Source organism: Pan troglodytes, chromosome 5, assembly GCF_028858775.2.
Source record: "Pan troglodytes isolate AG18354 chromosome 5, NHGRI_mPanTro3-v2.0_pri, whole genome shotgun sequence".
Lineage (NCBI taxonomy): Eukaryota > Metazoa > Chordata > Mammalia > Primates > Hominidae > Pan > Pan troglodytes.
Window position 1 is genome coordinate 78,112,736 of NC_072403.2, and position 18,358 is coordinate 78,131,093.

General features: G+C 39.5%; 1 long non-coding RNA gene across 3 annotated transcripts in view; it reads left to right on the forward strand.

Annotated features, from left to right (window-relative positions):
- Positions 1-18,358, forward strand: part of LOC107975187 (uncharacterized) — a 167,648-nt gene that overhangs the window by 127,628 nt on the left and 21,662 nt on the right. For all 3 annotated transcript variants that reach the window (XR_008548554.2, XR_008548556.1, XR_001718499.3), the window contains exons 10-11: positions 1,789-1,950; positions 11,225-11,306. This is a non-coding gene — a long non-coding RNA (uncharacterized LOC107975187). The remainder of the gene's footprint in view (positions 1-1,788; positions 1,951-11,224; positions 11,307-18,358) is intronic.

An 18,358-nucleotide genomic window follows, 5' to 3' on the forward strand; every position in this document is an offset into this window, starting at 1 on the left:
TGATCTGGGCATAGGAAGTTTGGGACAAAACTAACTAACTGGGCCAGATACTGAGAAAGAGATCTCTTCAAGGGAGAGTGGAGAATGAGTTGGTGGTCCCCACAGCTGCCTGCTGGGTAAAAATCCCCAGGCTGCAACAGTTTCACCTACAGCAACACCACTATCCCCAAAGATTCCCCACCCTTGACCTTCTGCATCAAGAGACCACCTGTAGACATACCCAGCAACCCTTTCTGACATTGACCAGCACAGAAGACCAGCAGGTTCCCACGGAACAGCAGGTCTCCTGACAACCTAGCCTTTGGTTTTCAAACTGCCATTGAAAAATTATAACTGAGACAGTGAAAGAGATTTGGCCTAACCAACTCCATCTTACTTCTAACCTCCAAGCTATCCTTATTCATTCCTTTGCAAAGGTCAAACTAATTTTGTCAGGAACTTAGTTTGTTGTTTAAAACAAAGACAATAACAGCCCTTTACCAAAACAAATATCCTTTTTACCTGGGGACTAAGTGGCCTTTGTAGGACTAACAAATTAGCCAAAAGATTAGAAATTATGGTTTAGGAGTCATGCAGCTGGAGGCTACAAGATTCTGACCCTCTCCAAATTGCTCCTAGGGATAACATCACTATTGTAAAATCTAAGATCAGTGCTTGAGATATTTTGCAGGCTCTGCACTTGATGAATCAACTGGCAGCACCCAGATCAATAAACTGACTCATCTTGTGGCCCCTACCCAGGAACGGACTCAGCAAAAGAAGACAGCTTCAACTTGCTCTGATTTTATCTGTGCCCCCATCAATCAGCACTCCTGACTCAGTGGCCCCTACCCACCAAATTATCCTTAAAAACTCTGATCCACGAATGCTCAGGGAGAGTGATTTGAGTAATAATAAAACTCTGGTCTCCCACACAGCCAGCTCTGTGTGAATAATTCTGTATTGCAAATTCCCTGTCTTGATAAATTGGCTCTGTCTAGGCAGTGGCAAGTTTAACACGTTGGGTGTTTACAAATTTGGGGGCTCAGCAGAGGTTGCCCTTGGGACTATTTGCCTGTGGTTTAGGAGCCTCACTTCAGTGATGGATCTGGAGGCCAGCCAAGTGGCCACCTAGTTCTCTTGGACTGGGGGCTGACTCTGACACTGTCTCTACCAGTGGGTCATTGCCAACCCAATGTGCATGGATTTGATTGCAATAGAGAAATAGTCTTGGGAAGACATCCCATAACTCTATCCCCATTATGGGGTGTCTGTAGTCCCACAATGGAGTGCCCGTAGATGTATTCTGATTATGGAGTGTCTAATTTGGTGAGTATTCTAGTTGCTGCCAATACCTCCTTTCTTCTCCTGATTGGTCCAGATCCTTCAGTGTCTTGGTTTGGCACCTTTGGGGGTGTCAATTGGCTCTTCCTAATTAATAGAAATAGTCTTGGTTTGAGAGATTTCTCCTCAATCAGGAAGGTTTGAAGGAGGTTAATGGAAAATGGAAAATGGAAATGGGAAAATAAGAGGTTAGTTTGGAAGGAATACTCTTAGAACTTTTGGTTAGGGATCTTGGTTTGGAAAGCCTTCTGTCTGTCTTGTCTTTGTTGTGTTTGTATGTGTTGAGAAGATCTCTGAAGGAATTGCTGATGGAAATCCAGCAGGCATAACTCAGAGAACCCTTTGTAAGTCTCGTCAAATTCCATGAGCCCTGAAGAAAGCTCAGGAGTTCTGACTTCGGGTGACCATTCTCTATTCTCCTGACCCAGAGACAACCCATTGATCAGGGGTTTCTCATTTACCTAGCCTGCAGCTTTCAACTCCTCATGGGAGGGAGCATGCAAGTGAACGAGGTGGGAACTGGAATGCATGAACTCTGGAAACAACCACCCACTTCGGAGCTGACAGGAGCAAACTTCAATCACTCAGACTTCCTGCGCTTCATCCCTCATGAGAGGGAGCACACAGGTGAGTGCATGTAGAAGCCAGAGAAAGTGCTCTTGGGTTCTGGCAGGCATAAACTCTGTGCAGGCCCTGTGACAGCAAATGGGGGTTTCCTGTGACCCCTGAAGTCCCAGAGGGAGTGTTAAATTGCTCTTCTAGCTCTGCCATCCATGGACGGCTTAAGTGTTACCAGCTCTGTGGGCCCTCTGCCTTTTCACATGAGGTGGCTGCCTTCTGCTAGTGAGGGCAAAGGGCAAGTGTGACAGCCTTTTGTATCCACATGTGGCACCTGAGCTCTTGTCTGGCATTCAGGAGAAATTAGGTCGCATGAAGAAATTGAAGGATAGTAAATGTGGGAGGTTATATTGCCAAAGAAAGTGGTTCTCTGCAGGAAGGGAACCTGAAAATGGGATGGGGCAGGAAGTTAATCTTTCCCTGAAGTCCGGCCATCTTTGACCAGATTCTTCTCCAAAGTTATGCCATCCCGCTGTCCTTCTGAAGTCAAGCCAATTTTCTACAAAGTCCAGCAGTAGTCTTTGACATCCAGCTGCTTCTCCTCTCTCTGCCAGCTGAGTCTGGGTTTTTTATAGTTGCAGTATGGGGTGGAGCGGGGCCATGGGTGTTTTTGAAAAAGACAACATTTGAGCAGAAAAACAGGGATGGAAGTTTTCAGTTTGAGCCATGGTTGCAGGCTTGAGAATGGGATTTTGTTGGGGACCACCTTGTTCTGCCTAGAATTTCTCTGCCTCCTCTTCCTATTATTTCCCTCCTCCTAAGAGACACATCTAACTGCAGTTAGAATATGGATGATGACCAATCATAGCTACTTCCTGCTTACAGGGGACATTGCTTTGGGGAGAATTCCTCCCTGAGGAATTCCTCCCAGAGGTCTACCTAAGGTTCCTCGGCAGAAGGGAGCCATCATCTGAGGCTCCAGTTGCCTGATCGTTTGGAGTTTAATGGCCTCTAGACAAGAAGAAACAAATTTTACAAGGTTAAGTATGCATAGATCAAATATGTGTATTATACAAGAAAGGAGTTAAGAGGAAAGAATCTATTGCCAAAGATTACAGAAATAAAAAGTGAAATATACTAATTCTGAAATTATTTGATCTGGTATAGAACAGATCGAAGGTAAGAATAACAAGCATAGGCAAGACTATAAAAAGGATACCAATGGGAGGTTAATTATTAACACTAATCTTTTGTAAGTTTTAGCTCGAGGTCACCGATATCTTCACATTGGTACTTTGGATGCTCTTCTGGGTTGACAGGGTAATTCTGTTAACTTCCCAGTCCTTTACTCAGCTATAATGAATCCAATAATCTATTCCAGTGACCTTCACTACCATATGAGTAGAAAGAAGTATGGTGTAAGGTCCCTGCCAGTCTGGGCTTATAGAGAGAGCAAGAGAAGGAAGTACCTTTACCAGTACTAGATTCCTTGGGTTGAATTGAATGGGCCTAGTTCATCGGATTGGGCCTCCATCAGTTGTTCCAGTTCCTCTTAGATATGGTACAAAAAAATTATATGTTTAATTAAATCAGAGGTTTCTTAGTCTAGCACAAAACATCAGTGAGATAAGGCCCTCCATATATCATTTCAAAAGGACTCAAACCTAACTTTGAAGGGGTGTTTCTAACATGTAGTGGGGATATGGGGAGGATAGTCCAAGGGATATCAATCTCCTGAGACAGTTTCCTGAAGTGTCTTTTGATAATATCATTTTTCATTTCTAACTTTCCCAAGGATTCTGGTCTCCAAGCACAATGAAGATGGTACTGTATGCCTAGTGCCTTTGAGACTCCCTGGGTGACAGCTGCCTTGAATGAGGGTCCATTATCACTCTAGAGGTACTTAGGAAGTTCAAAACAAGGAAGTATCTAATTAATTAATATCTTAATCTTCTCAGAGGTGTTCTCTGTTCAACATAGAAATGCTTCTACTCAGTTAGTAAAAGTACCTATCGATACTTGAAGGTACTAGATGCCCCTTACCACTGGCATATTGGTGAAATTCATTTGCCAGTCTTTCCCTGGGTAGCCACCTGTCCTTCAGGTTCCTGGGGGAAGAAGGCATCAGTTGAGGGGATTCTTTTTAAGGCAAGTCTGGAAAGCATTAAAAACCTATTTAACCACTTGTATCAGGTTTTTACCTGAGAAAAAGATTTGGACCAGTTGATAGGTTTTATCCTTACCTAGGTGGAAGGCCTGGTGAAGGCTTTTAAGGACTTTCTATTGGTTGGCAGCCAGTAGATGAAGCTTGCCATCCTCTCATTTTAGCCATCCTGAGGACTGAAAGATATATCCCCAAGAGGTGGCCCATTCTATTTTTGCAGGAGATCATTGAGGTTTTATTTCACTTATGAAGCCCTCTCAGATCAGTGGGGCTTCAAGTGACTCCTAAATGTGGACCCCTTTTGCTGCTGATTTAGCCAGTTGGTCTATCAACGTATTTCTCTTGGCTATTTTATCCAATCACTTTTTGGTGGCATTTACAATGTATTACTGCCACTTTTCATGAGAGGATAACCTAGGATAATAGTCTACTAATTTCCTGATGGTATTTAATGGGAGACTTGTTAGCTGTGAGGAAGACTATGCTGACTAGAATCAGCATAAATGTGAACCATTTTCCCTTGTTTCAGTGCCCCTGTGAACACAATTAGCTCATCTAGTTGAACACTTGTGCCTGAAGAGAGAGACATGCTCTTAACAATGTCATTCAGAGTAACTATTGCATACTTTGCTTTATGGATTCCTTGTTCTACAAAAGAACTGTCCATAAAGATAATCCAGTCTTGTTTCTCTAATGGTGTTTTTTTGAGGTCCTCTCTGGACACATAGGTTTGTACTGCTGTCTGTTCACAGTCATATTCAAGCTCTCCAGCTTCCTGTGGGAGGAAAGTGGCTGGATTTAGGGACTAGGGACAGCTTGTTAAGTTGAATGCAGACCCTATAATAGCAGAGCTAGCTTGTTACCTGAGGAGGCAGTTGTCCATTAGCCAGAGACAAGACAGCAGTCTTGCCACATTATGTGGAGTATAAACAGTTAAGTTATTCCCTGTGGTTGACTTAGTAGCCTCCGGTACCAGCAAAGCTACTGCTGCAACTGCCCAGAGACAGGCTGGCCATCTTTTGACTACAAAAACAAGTTCCTTACTTAAATACCCTACAGGCTGCTGGGCTGGACCCTGAGCCTGGGTTACAACTCCCAGGACCATTCACTTCCTTTCTGACATGTAAAAGTTAAAAATATTTCCTATGGAAAAACTTATGACTGGTGCCTTAAGCAAGCCTTGTTTTAGTTAGTCAAGGGCCTTTCTAGCCTCTGGTTCCAAAATTAAAGAGTAAGTATTAGCTGCTTAAGTCTCTTTTATTAGGTGATATAAGGGATGAGCTATTTCACTGTAGCCAAGGATCCATAGTTTGGAGAATCCCATAATATCTATGAATCCCCTCAGTTGCTTGAGGGTTTGGGGAGGGAAAAGGAGAAGTCGGGCTTAATCTTTTCTTCATCCAATTTCCAGGTCCCCTCTGAAAGGACCAGACCTAGTCACTTCACTGAAACTTGACAGAGCTAAGCTTTAGATTTTAAAACCTTATATCCTCTGTTAGCCAGAAAAATTAAGAAGAGCCTTACTGCCCTCTTGAGAGATTTCCTCAGTTGGAGTGCACAGAATAATGTCAACTACACATTGTAAAACTTTACCCTGATGATAAACAAACTCAGAGAGGTCTTTTGATAAGGCCTGCCCAAACGAAGTGGGGAGGGTTTCAGAATACCTGAGTAACATCATCCAGGATAAATGGGTGATTTGGTTAGAGAGATCCTCAAATGTAAACAAATACTGTCAGTCAGGGTGTAATGGTATTCAGAAGACATTTTTTAGGTCCAGGACTATGAAGCATTTAGTTCCCTCAGGTGTTTGAGCTAGCAGGGTGTATGGATTGGGAACCACCTGGTGAATTGAAACCACAACCTCATTAATGAGTTGAAGGTCCTGAAGTAGTCTCCATTTCCCATTGGGTTTTTGTACCCCCAACATTGAGGTATCACAAGGTCTGTTTTAGGGTTTGAGGAGGCCCTGCCACCTTCAATTACCAATGATGGCTTCTAGTTCTTTCCTAACTTCTGATTTCACAGAGTATTGTTTCTGGTTAGAAAAGGGGTTGGGATCCTTAAAATGGATCTGGACCTGTATGGCAATTTTGGCTCAGCCAATTTTCCCTAGAATTGCCCAGACTTCTAGGTTAATATTGGTATTCACTAGGAAGAAACAAAGAGTTTGTGCTGAAGCCATCAGGATGGTGGTCTCCATATGGACCAAAATATCTGTGTCAAACAGAGGAGTTGGGCTTTCAGGCATAATTAGAAAGGCACAAGTGAACAAGAGGTCTCCCCACCAACAACTAAGGGATTACGAAAAAATATCAGGTTAAAGACCTTCTTGAGACACCCCACATGGTCATGCTAAGAAAGTAGAGGGGGCCAGAATTGGAGAAAATAACCAAGAGACCAGCCCCAGTGTCCAGAAAGAGGTCTACTTTCCTTCCTTCAGTTTCCAGAATTACCCAGGGCTCCTGGATGTTAATGGTGATCTGGACCATCAGAGCCAGGGAGAGAAGCCCCACGACTCCTCATTCCTACTGGACCATTTGGGAAATTGGCTCTGGGCCCAGTGACCAGGATCCCTGGGGGAAGTTCACCTTCCAGTAATCCTCATTGTAGATTGAACAGGGTCAAAATGGGTTTTTCATGCTGCCTAGGCAATCCTCCCTAAAATGCCCTGATTTACCATATCTGTAGCTGTTAACAAGTGCACCTCAGAGATTCTGGGGCTTGTGGGCTTCCATGGTGGCCATTAAAGTCTCTACCTCTTTCCTTTGTCTTCTCTCTCTCTCTGGGGTCTCCCTGTATCTATTACAAAAGACCAGGGTGGCCACTTTCAGGAGGTCCTCTAAAGTACTGTCTGGTCCCAGGACCTGTTTGTATAGTTTCCTCCTGATATCAGGGGTTGCCTGAGTAATAAATTTATCCTTTAGGATTAGTTGTCCCTCAGCTGAATCAGGAGGTAGAGAGGTGTGCTTTACCAAGGCCTCTCTTAGCCTTTTCAGGAAGGCAGTGGAATCTCATCAAATTCCTCATCTATTATGGATAGCTTGGTATAAACAAGAGGCTTGGTTCTAGGCCCATGTAAGCCCTCCATTATGCACACCTGAAAGTGTCTTCTCTTCCATTCTCCCTTCTCATCATTGGGATCCCATTTAGGGTCATTCAGTGGTACTACTTATCTTCCAGTTGGATAAAGTTTGACCCCTTCTCTGACAGTATATGTGATACAAATCTCATTCTTAAATCTCTCTGCTGCTTGTGGAGTGGACTGCTTCTCAATGTTAGTCAGGGTTTGATTCAAAAGTAACATAACACCTTTTCAGGTGAGTTAAAATACTTGGCTTAAATTCTGGATAGCCTCTAAATATCTGTCAGGGTCATCAGAAAACTTACCAAGATGCCCCTTACTTTGCTTTAAGTCCTGTAGAGAGAAGGGGACCTGGATCTTACTGGGGCCAAATTGACCAGGCATCTTTTGGAGGGGCAACAGTGAGACTGGGGCTTATCTAGGATGAGGATTTCTAGGAGATGGCAAGTGCGAGTGAGAAACTGAATAGGGAAGATGGAGTGGACCCAGAGGAACAGGGACAGACAGAGCTGACTGTCCTGCTTGAGGTGCCTCTGGAGTTTGTTTCTTCAGTTTCCTGATATTGGACAGCCTCTCCTGAGATGGCAGTAAGGAGGGCTTGATCAATCCTACACTGTTGACAAAGGCCTGGATTACCCTGAAGGGTAAAGAAAGCCTGCACATATGGGGCCTCAGACCACTTGTCTTCATATTTACAGAAAAGGTCCAACTGCAGGATGGTATGAAGATGAATGGGTCCTTCCCAAGTCAGTCCTTCTAGCAGATTATAATTTGGCTAAGCCTTTGTGCAAAACACATTTTTGCTCCAGAGTCTAAGGATCAAAGCAGCCCCCGTGATTCAAAATACACTTCGGAGAAATAGAGACTGAGGATGGTGAAGATAGTTGGTCACCCATTCTGAAGAGGAAAATAGATGTCCCACATTTCCCTTCCCTCTTTCAGCAAAAACTCAGCATGTGGGAGAGAAAGAATACAGGATTCCCTCTTTTCTGTTTTGTCTTTTTATCCCAGAGACCTGGAGACCTTAGACACCACCCATGGGTGCCGTTGTGGCCTGCACTCATAAAGCAGGAAGGCCCTAGGGAAAAGGAATTATTCACACACACACACCTACATCTCCATCCCCAATTTTTGGGTTCCCTGAGCCTTATCTATGCCATTGAGCATGGCCTCTTTCCAAGAAGAGAGGGCGTAATCGGCAGAAATTAGTCCTGCCAATTTACACTGTGCCTGTGGCCTGGCTTTGGATCCATCAGATCTGATTTTACTTTCAAGTGCGAGAAGAATCTTTTTTTTTTTTTTTTTTTTGACGGGGTCTCACTCTGTCGCCCAGCCTGGAGTGCAGTGGCGCCATCTCGGCTCACTGCAAGCTCCGCCTCCCGGGTTCACGCCATTCTCCTGCCTCAGCCTTCTGAGTAGCTGGGGCTACAGGCGCCCGCCACGATGCCCGGCTAATTTTTTGTATTTTTAGTAGAGACATGGTTTCACCATGTTAGCCAGGATGGTCTCGATCTCTGACCTCATGATCCGCCCACCTCGGCCTCCCAAAGTGTTGGGATTACAGGTGTGAGCCACCGCGCCCGGCCGAAGAAACTCTTGCTCTATGAATATGGGTTCCTTGAATCACCCTATTCTTCCCGTGGGTTGGACCGAGCTGGACCCCTCAGACAGAGGAAGAAAGACTCTTTGGGCATGTGGCAGAAGGGGACTGCAAGTGGGAAACACTGGTCAACTGGCTGCATGGGGCCCCTGGCGCCCTAGAGTGTCTTGGGACCCTGGCAGCGGCTGCGGGTCTCACCCACACCACATGGCCATTGGGTGTGGCAAGTGCATGCTGCGAACACACCCAAGTACCCCAGCTGGGAGGGGAGAAGGTAAGGAGGGAGCCACTGTGTGCTGCACTCACCGTTGGGGAGGGGGTTGGGATGGCATCTCTAAGAACAAATGGAAATCACATTTTCCGAACTGCATATCTGGTGGCTGGCCCAAATGCCCATTTTACCTAATAACATTTCTGCAGTTTGTAGCAAAACCCTTAACATTATAAAAGAAGAGATAGGAGCCATTTCACACCCTGAAAGAAGAACGGAAAAGATGCGACAGAAAAGTCTGGTTGTCAGGTGGTTGAAGACAGGGCCCAGTCTAGGGGCCTTCCAGCAACGCTGAAGAGTGTCTTTGGCCAGATGACTTCAGTGTAGCTCCAGGACTTTATTCTGGTCCCACATGATAGGTAGACCTTCATGAAAGGAAACTGAGCCAACCTTTCTTTCACCTGAAAGAGAGAGATGGCAGGGTTGCATCCTGTTATCTGAAAATGGCATAGCTCGGAGGAAAGTCTGAGGACAAGGAGTCTTGGGAAAAAAGTAAAGACACAGATCCAGTATATCTGCATTTATTTATTCACCCTTCTGATACATCCCAGACATATCCCCAGATGAAGCGGGATATTTCCGTGACCCCTCGTGGGACCCTTGACAGGGGTGCCTCATTTACCCAGTCCACAGCTTTCAGCTCCTCATGGGAGGGAGCATGTGAGTGAATGAGGTGGGAACTGGAGTGCATGAATGTTTGGAACTACTCAGCCACTTCAGTGCTGGCAGAAGTAAACTTCACTCACTCAGACCTGCTGCATTCCACACCTCATGGGAGGGAGCTCATGGGTGAGTGGGTGCAGAAACCAGGACTAGTGATTTTGGGCACCTGCAGGAGCAGCTTCCATGCATGCCCCGCAGCAGCATCTAGGGGGCGTGGCTGCAACCTCTGAAGGCCCAGAGGGAGTGTTACAGTGCTCTGTAAGTTCTGCTGTCCACAGGTGGCTTAAGAGTTAACAGCTCAGTGGGTCCTCTGACTTCTCATGTGAGGTGGCTGCCTTCTGCCAGTGAGGGAAAAGGGCAAGTGTGACAACCTTTTGTATCCACACTCATGTCACCAAAGCTATTGTATGACATTCAAGAGAAATGGGACTGCACAAACTCCTACTCTGTCATAGAAAGCCATATATGTACCAGTGAAAAGGGGGCCCAGCATGACTATCTCCATTTTGCTTCTAACTCTTCCTCTCCCTGTGGTGATAACTTTTAGGATAAATCCTTTTACTTATCTCTGCTTGTAAGAAAAACTAACAATGGGAGTAACTTAGTTTTTAGTTCAACTTTAAGGCAAGAATGATAATAGTCCTTTCCCCAAACTAAACCTTGAGGATATAAAGAGGGCGTACACACAAATAAAAATGTTATGCTAAAGTTTTGTAAGAGCACTGTGACCGGATCAAGAACAAAGAAGTTTCACAATCTCGTCAGACCCTCACTGCTGCATAGATGTTTGTGGTCATCAATCATATCTTGACCTCAACCTCCTCCCTCTTTCCTCTTCCCCTAACATAAAAGGTATCTAAAATTCATATTAAGATGGTTCTTTAGGATGGAAGTCCACCATCTTCTCGTTTTGCTGGCTTTCTAAATAAAGTCAACTCTTTGCTCCATCAACTAGTCCCTTGACTTATTGGCTGACATACAGTGAGCTGTAAAAGTTTTGACTTGGTTACAATATAGTATTTTTATTTTGGAGAAAAAATCCAAACTGATTTCCCATTTTTTCAACTTTTAGTTAAAAATTATAAATTTAACTTTAACTGTTTGCTCATGTAATCAGGGTAAAATTTACTGCTTCTCTTTATTGGTTATTTTAAAAGAGTGAAATTAATTTTTATAGAAAAATCTACCATATGAAGTAAGAACATAATTACATTTTATGTGTTAAATTATATATTGTTACAGAAATATGCTTATTAAACTTTATATACATAGAGAAATTTCAGAGTTAATTTTAGGCCTTTAATTTGTTTAAAGTTATAAATAGAAAAATCTAATTTGCATTAATAGTAATCTTTATCCTCTTACCAGTAGTAAAATATTTCCACAAAATTCCAAAGTAATCTTGAATGTTAGTAAACATTGTAAAATTAGTAATAAAGGTGTTTATTGGCTTATGAAAGTAAATAAAATAAATATTTAGATTCCATTAAAGTACTTATAATATGCACCGCATGGATTCAAGTCTCATTTCTACTCTCATTTTTTCTCTTTGCCATTCAGTGTCCCCACCTGTCCCACGCAGATCCTACATTACAGCTGCAGCCTCATGGCTACCTCTTAATTAACTGCTTCTGTGACTAATGTAAGTAATTTTTCTTCTTTACAAAAATTAATTTAATAAAATTTACAAGAAAAATTTAATAAATGAGCTATAAACCTAAAGTTAAAAATTTTAAGCATTCTATGGAGTCAAACTTAGAGCTTAAGATACATTGTTGTGTTTTTTTAGTTGATTGGAATACATTGCTGATAAATGTTTCATTATTATTATTATTGTTATTTAAACTTTGTTTCAGTGAACGTATTTTTGAGGTATACCTCCCCACAAACAAATAAATAACCTATAAATATTTCCACAAAATTTTAAAGATATTTTTATTTATTTATTTGTAAGATATTTTTATGTGAAAATAATAGATTACTTAGGGGTGTCTTCTGTAAAGGACTTTTCCCGTACCTTAGCTGACATATCGTGCTGGGTATTTTTGTTTGTTTTTTTATTATACTTTAAGTTTTAGGGTACATGTGCACATTGTGCAGGTTAGTTACATATGTATACATGTGCCATGCTGGTGCGCTGCACCCACTAACTCGTCACCTAGCATTAGGTATATCTCCCAATGCTATCCTTCCCCCCTCCCCCCACCCCACCACAGTCCCCAGAGTGTGATATTCCCCTTCCTGTGTCCATGTGATCTCATTGTTCAATTCCCACCTATGAGTGAGAATATGTGGTGTTTGGTTTTTTTATCTTGCTATAGTTTACTGAGAATGATGATTTCCAATTTCATCCATGTCCCTACAAAGGACACGAACTCATCATTTTTTATGGCTGCATAGTATTCCATGGTGTATATGTGCCACATTTTCTTAATCCAGTCTATCATTGTTGGACATTTGGGTTGGTTCCAAGTCTTTGCTATTGTGAATAATGCTGCAATAAACATACGTGTGCATGTGTCTTTATAGCAGCATGATTTATAGTCCTTTGGGTATATACCCAGGAATGGGATGGCTGGGTCAAATGGTATTTCTAGTTCTAGATCCCTGAGGAATCGCCACACTGACTTCCACAATGGTTGAACTAGTTTACAGTCCCACCAACAGTGTAAAAGTGTTCCTATTTCTCCACATCCTCTCCAGCACCTGTTGTTTCCTGACTTTGTAATGATTAAACGTTAGACCTAAAACCGTAAAAACCCTAGAAGAAAACCTAGGCAATACCATTCAGGACATAGGCATGGGCAAGGACTTCATGTCCAAAACACCAAAAGCAATGGCAACAAAAGACAAAATTGACAAATGGGATCTAATTAAACTAAAGAGCTTCTGCACAGCAAAAGAAACTACCATCAGAGTGAACAGGCAACCTACAACATGGGAGAAAATTTTCGCAACCTACTCATCTGACAAAGGGCTAATATCCAGAATCTACAATGAACTCAAACAAATTTACAAGAAAAAAACAAACAACCCCATCAAAAAGTGGGCGAAGGACATGAACAGACACTTCTCAAAAGAAGACATTTATGCAGCCAAAAAACACATGAAAAAATGCTCATCATCACTGGCCATCAGAGAAATGCAAATCAAAACCACTATGAGATACCATCTCACACCAGTTAGAATGGCTGGGTATTTTATTAAACATTGTTTTGTAGCCTATATATCTACTAGAATACTAGGTATTTTCATTTTGGTCTATTGTCATCCCATCATGACAAGTATTTGGGGTTTACTATAAAAAACTATAGCCTTCTGGATAAGAAAATATCCATTTGATTGTCCAAGGTAATGCTAACATCCAGCGGCTTCACTAGGTTAATTGGAGGTCTTGCCTAATGCTGCAGTAAATATACAGTAGATCCTCTCTAAATTGCTTAATTGAGAAAGTAATGTAAAAGATACAATGAAATGCATTTGTCATTGGAATTATCTGTGATGCTTCAAAATAAATCTAATATCATCTATGAACACTTATTATTCACACAAGAGAAAACATATTTCTTTCAAATTCCTAATATTGTCCTAAGGAAGGGTGGTGAATTATCTTCCTTGTTACTCATGCCTCTGTAAAGCTGTGCATGTCTGTGGTTACAGTGATTGCAGAAATAATAATGGTGATAATAAAGTGCAATTTTTGAGCTGGCTTTGAAGACAGCAAGGCAGTCCTTTCACAATACATCTTTGAAAAAAATTATCTTGTCCATTACCTATTCCAAGTTCTGGCTTCCTAATTTCTCCCTCCTTTTGATGTTTCTCATTCTTCTAGCTTTCTTTTATTTCACACAGTTTAAATACTTACTTAAATATATAGCCAATTAGATTTTCTGAAACAAATCCTTAGTGACTTTCTAATTGAAACTTTATTTTCATTAAGGGGAATAGTAGACAAATATTCACTATGTAAATACCTAATGGATACTGTTCTTGCATTAGTTTTATTAACAGCAAAAGCTACTTGTTTCCCCACTTGAATGCTTTTCTTCAAGGCTAATTTGCAAAAATCATTAAATATGGGTGTGAAAACTTGTAAAACATTCCTTCATCAACTAGTATCCATTTATTTGTCACTGCATTAATTATAATACCTCACATTATTTATTCTAATTTCTTATTTCCTCTAAGAAAATCGACACTTTTGTATATACTTTTTATTCTTTCCCCATTGTTTTTAATCTAAATTCACAAAGAAGTTTTTTTAAAAATGTATTTTAAAATTTAATTACACTCACTAATACCATGATATATACAAAAGCTGCCTATTATGTATAATTGTTTTTGGCAAAAGCAAAATAAGTTAATGTGTATATTATATCTGAGAAAGTAATATAAGCATCAAATAATTAAAAACTAATTATCTTAATTTCAAAACAAGTCCCTTTTTACTTCTCTTTAAGACAAATTCAAAAATATGATACAAATACAAGCTACTATAATTATCCACATTGTATAATCTTTTTCAGTTTTATTTAGGTATGAGTGATAAATAAATATTGCATGTATTTCAGATATACTGTGCAATATTTTGATACATGTGTACATTGTAAATGGACTCCCAATCAAGCTAATTAAACTATCTCTTACTTCTCTTTTTGGGGGGTGCAAGGGAGAGAGGGGAAGAACATTCTATATCTACTCCCTAGCAACTTTCAAATGTACAATACGTTATTATGAACTATAGTGATGATGTACATTAGGTCTCCAGAACTTAGTCACTTATAAATAAAAGTTTTTATCCTGTGAACCACATGCCTCCTGCGACCACCATTTACTCTCTATGAATCCAAATTTTTATATTGCACATATAAGTGAGATCACACAATATTTTTCTCTCTGTGTCTGGCTTATTTCACTTAAAATAATGTCCTCCAGGTTTATACATGTCACAAATGGCAGAGTTTCCTTTTTTTTAAGGCTGAGTTGTATTCCATTGTGTACAGGCACTGCATATTCTTTATGTATTCATTCATTGACCAGTTCCTAGAATTTTGTATATTATGGCTATTGTGAGTAATACTGCAATGAACATGTGGGTGCAGATATGTTGTCAAAAGACTGATTTCATTTCTTTTGGGTGTATACTACATCATGAGATTGCTGTGTCTTATGATAGAAACACTTCTGGTTTTTTGAGGAACCCCTATATTGTTTGCTATGATGGCTCTACCAAATAACAATACTACCAATAGTGTACATGGGTTTTCTTTTCTCTAAATTTTCACTAACTTTTTATTTTACTTTTTAAATAATAGTCATCCTCACAGATGTGAGGAGACATCTCAATATGGATTTGATGTGCATTTCCCTGCTGAATAGTGATGTTGAAGATTTCTTCAGATATCTGCTAGCCTTTTGCATATCTTCTTTCGAGAAATGTCTTTTCAGGTCATTTGGCTATTTTTAATTGGTTTATTTGTTTTCATTTTTGCTGTTGAGTTGTATGAGTTCTTTATGTCTTTTGCATATTAGCCGTTCATCAGATAAATGGTTTGAAAATATTTTGTGACCTTTGATAAGTTGTCTTTTTATTGTGTTGTTTACTTTATTGTGCAAAAACTTTTTAGTTAGATGTAGCTCCATTTGTTTGTTTTTTATTTTGTTACATGTGCTTCTGGTGTCATAGCCAAACAAACTATTGCCAAGACCAATAGTAAGAAGATTTTCTTCTGGAATATTGATAATATCATGACTTATATTTAAGTCTATAGTCTATTTGAGTTGATTTATGTGTATAGTGTAAGATAAGAATCCAATTTTAATTTTATTATGGCTATCCGGTTTTTCCAACACCCTTTACTAAAGTGACTACAAGCATACTTCAATTTATTGTACTTCACAATACTGATTTTTTTTTTAACAAATTGAAGGTTTGTGACAACCCGGTGTCATTCAATTTTATTGGCATTATTTTTCCAACAATATATGCTCGCTTTGTGTTTTCTGTGTCACAGTTTTGTTATTTTTTCAATATTTAACCTTTAAAAAATTATTATATTTGTTATGGTGACCTGTGATTACTGATCTTTGATGTTACTATTGTAGTAGTTTTGGGCATCACAAACTCTACCCATAAAAGATGACAAACTTAATTGATAGAGACTGTTTGTGCTTTGACTATTGTACTGACCAGCCATTCCCCATTTCTCCTTCTTCTTGGGCCTCCCTATTCCCTGAGATACAACAGTATTGAAATTAGCCCAATTAATAACCTTCTAATGGCCTCTAAGTGTTCATGTAAAAGAAAGAATTCCACATCCCTCACTTTAATCAAATGCTTGAAAAAATCATTAGGCTTAGAGAGAAATGCATGTAGAAACATAAGATAGGCCGAAAGGCAAGCCTCGTGTGCCAAACAGTTACCCAAGCTGTGTATGCAATAGAGAGATTTTCAAAGGAAGTTAAAATGAGACTCTAGTGGACACATAAATTATAAGAAAGCAAAACAGTCTTATTGCTGATATGGAGAAAGTGAGTGTTCTGGATAGAAGATCAAACCAGACACAACATTTCTTTAAGCCAAAGCCTACTTCAGGTCAAGGGCCTAACTCACTTCAAACCTGTGAAGGCTGAGAGATGTAAGAAAGATACAGAAGAAAAGTTTGATACTAGCAGAGGCTGGTTCAAGAGTTAACATACCATTAAATTTCCATAACATACAAGTGCAAGGTGACATTTCACCTGTAAAAACTCATATAAACTAAAAATAAAGACATGGGAAAAGATACTGTATGCAAATGGAAGCCAGAAAAGAGCAGGAGTAGCTATACTTATATTAGGTAAAATAGGCTTCAAGAAAGAAACTATAAAAAGAGACAAGGAAAGTCATCATATAATGATAAAGGGGTCAAATCAGCAAGAAAATGTAGCAGTTGTATATGTATATATATGTGTATATATATATATATATATATATATATATATGCACCCAAAGCTGGAGTACTCAGATATATAAAGTAAATATTATTAGACCTAAAGAGAGAGATAGACCCAATACAATAATAGCTAAAGACTTAATAACCCCACTTTCACCTTAGATAGATCATCCAGGCAAAAGATCAACAACAAAGACACCAGATTTAATCTGCACTATGGACCAAATGGACCTACAAGGCATTTAAATAATATTTTCCCAAACAGTTGCAGAATGCACATTATTCTTCTCAGCACATATATTCATTCTTAAGGACAGACCATATGTTAAGCCACAAAAAAACCCAAACTTTAAAAATTCAAAAAAAAATCTTCTCTGACTACAATGGGAAAAAAACTAGAAATAAACAAGAAGAGAAATTTTTGAAACTATACAAACACATGGAAATTAAACAATATGCTCCTGAATGACCAGTGGGTTAATAATGAAATTAAGAAAAAAATTTTAAAACTTCTTGAAACAAATGAAAATGGAAAGAGAGCATACCAAAGCCTATGGGATACAGAGAAAGTGGTACTAATAGGAAAGTTTATAGCAATAAACACCTACATAAAAAAATTAGAGAAACTTCAAATAAACAACCTAGGGATGCATCTTAGGGAACTAGAAAAGAAAGAGAAAGCCAAGCCCAAAATTAATAAAATGAAAGAAATATTAAAAATATTAAAAGTCAGAGCAGAAATAAGTAAAATTGAAGCAAAAACAATACAAAAGATCAAAGAAATGAAAAGATCATTTTTTGAAAAGATAAAACTGACAAAACTCGAGCCAGATTAACAAAGACAAATAAATTTTAAAAATCAGAGATGAAAAACAGGTAATTACAGCTGAAATTGCAAAATTCAAGGGATCACTGGAGACTACTTTGAGCACCTATATGCCAATGAATTGGAAAACTTAGAAGAAATAGATATATCCCTAGACATGCAATCTACCAGGATTGAGCCATGAAAAATTCAAGACCTGAATAGACCAGTAAGTAATGAGATAGAAGTTGTAAAAAGAAATAAGTAAATAAATTAATCCCCCAGAAGAGAAAAGCCTGGGACCCAATTGTTTCACTGCCAAGCTTTATCAAACATGTGAAGTAGAAATAATACCAGTTCTACTCAAACATTTTTAAAAATTGGGGAGAAGACATAGTTTCAAACTCATTCTATGAGACCAGTTTTATACTGATAACAAAACCAGACAAAGACACATCAGAATGTGTCCCTAGTGAACACTGCAAAAATCTTCAACAAAATACTAGCAAATTAAATTAAACAATAGTATAAAAAGAAGTCCATCATGACCAAGTGAGATTTATTCCAGGAATGCAAGTGGGGTTTGCCATACACAAGCCAGTCAGTGTGATATATAATAGCAATGAAATGAAGAACAAAAACCATTTAACCATTTTAATTGATACTGAAAAAGTATTTTATAAAATTGAACATCTCTTTATTATAAAAACTCTTAAAAATGGCTATAGAAGAAACATACTTCACCACAATAAAGCCATGTATGACAAACCCACAGCTGGCATTATACCAAAAAGAAAAAACCTGAAAGGCTTTCCGCTAAGGTCTGGAACAATACAAAGATGCACCTAGTCACCACTGTAGTTTAACACAGTAGTGGAAATCCTAGGAAAAGCAGAGAAGAGAGAGAAATAAAAGACATCCAAATTGTAAAAGAAAAAGTCATTTAAGATTTCT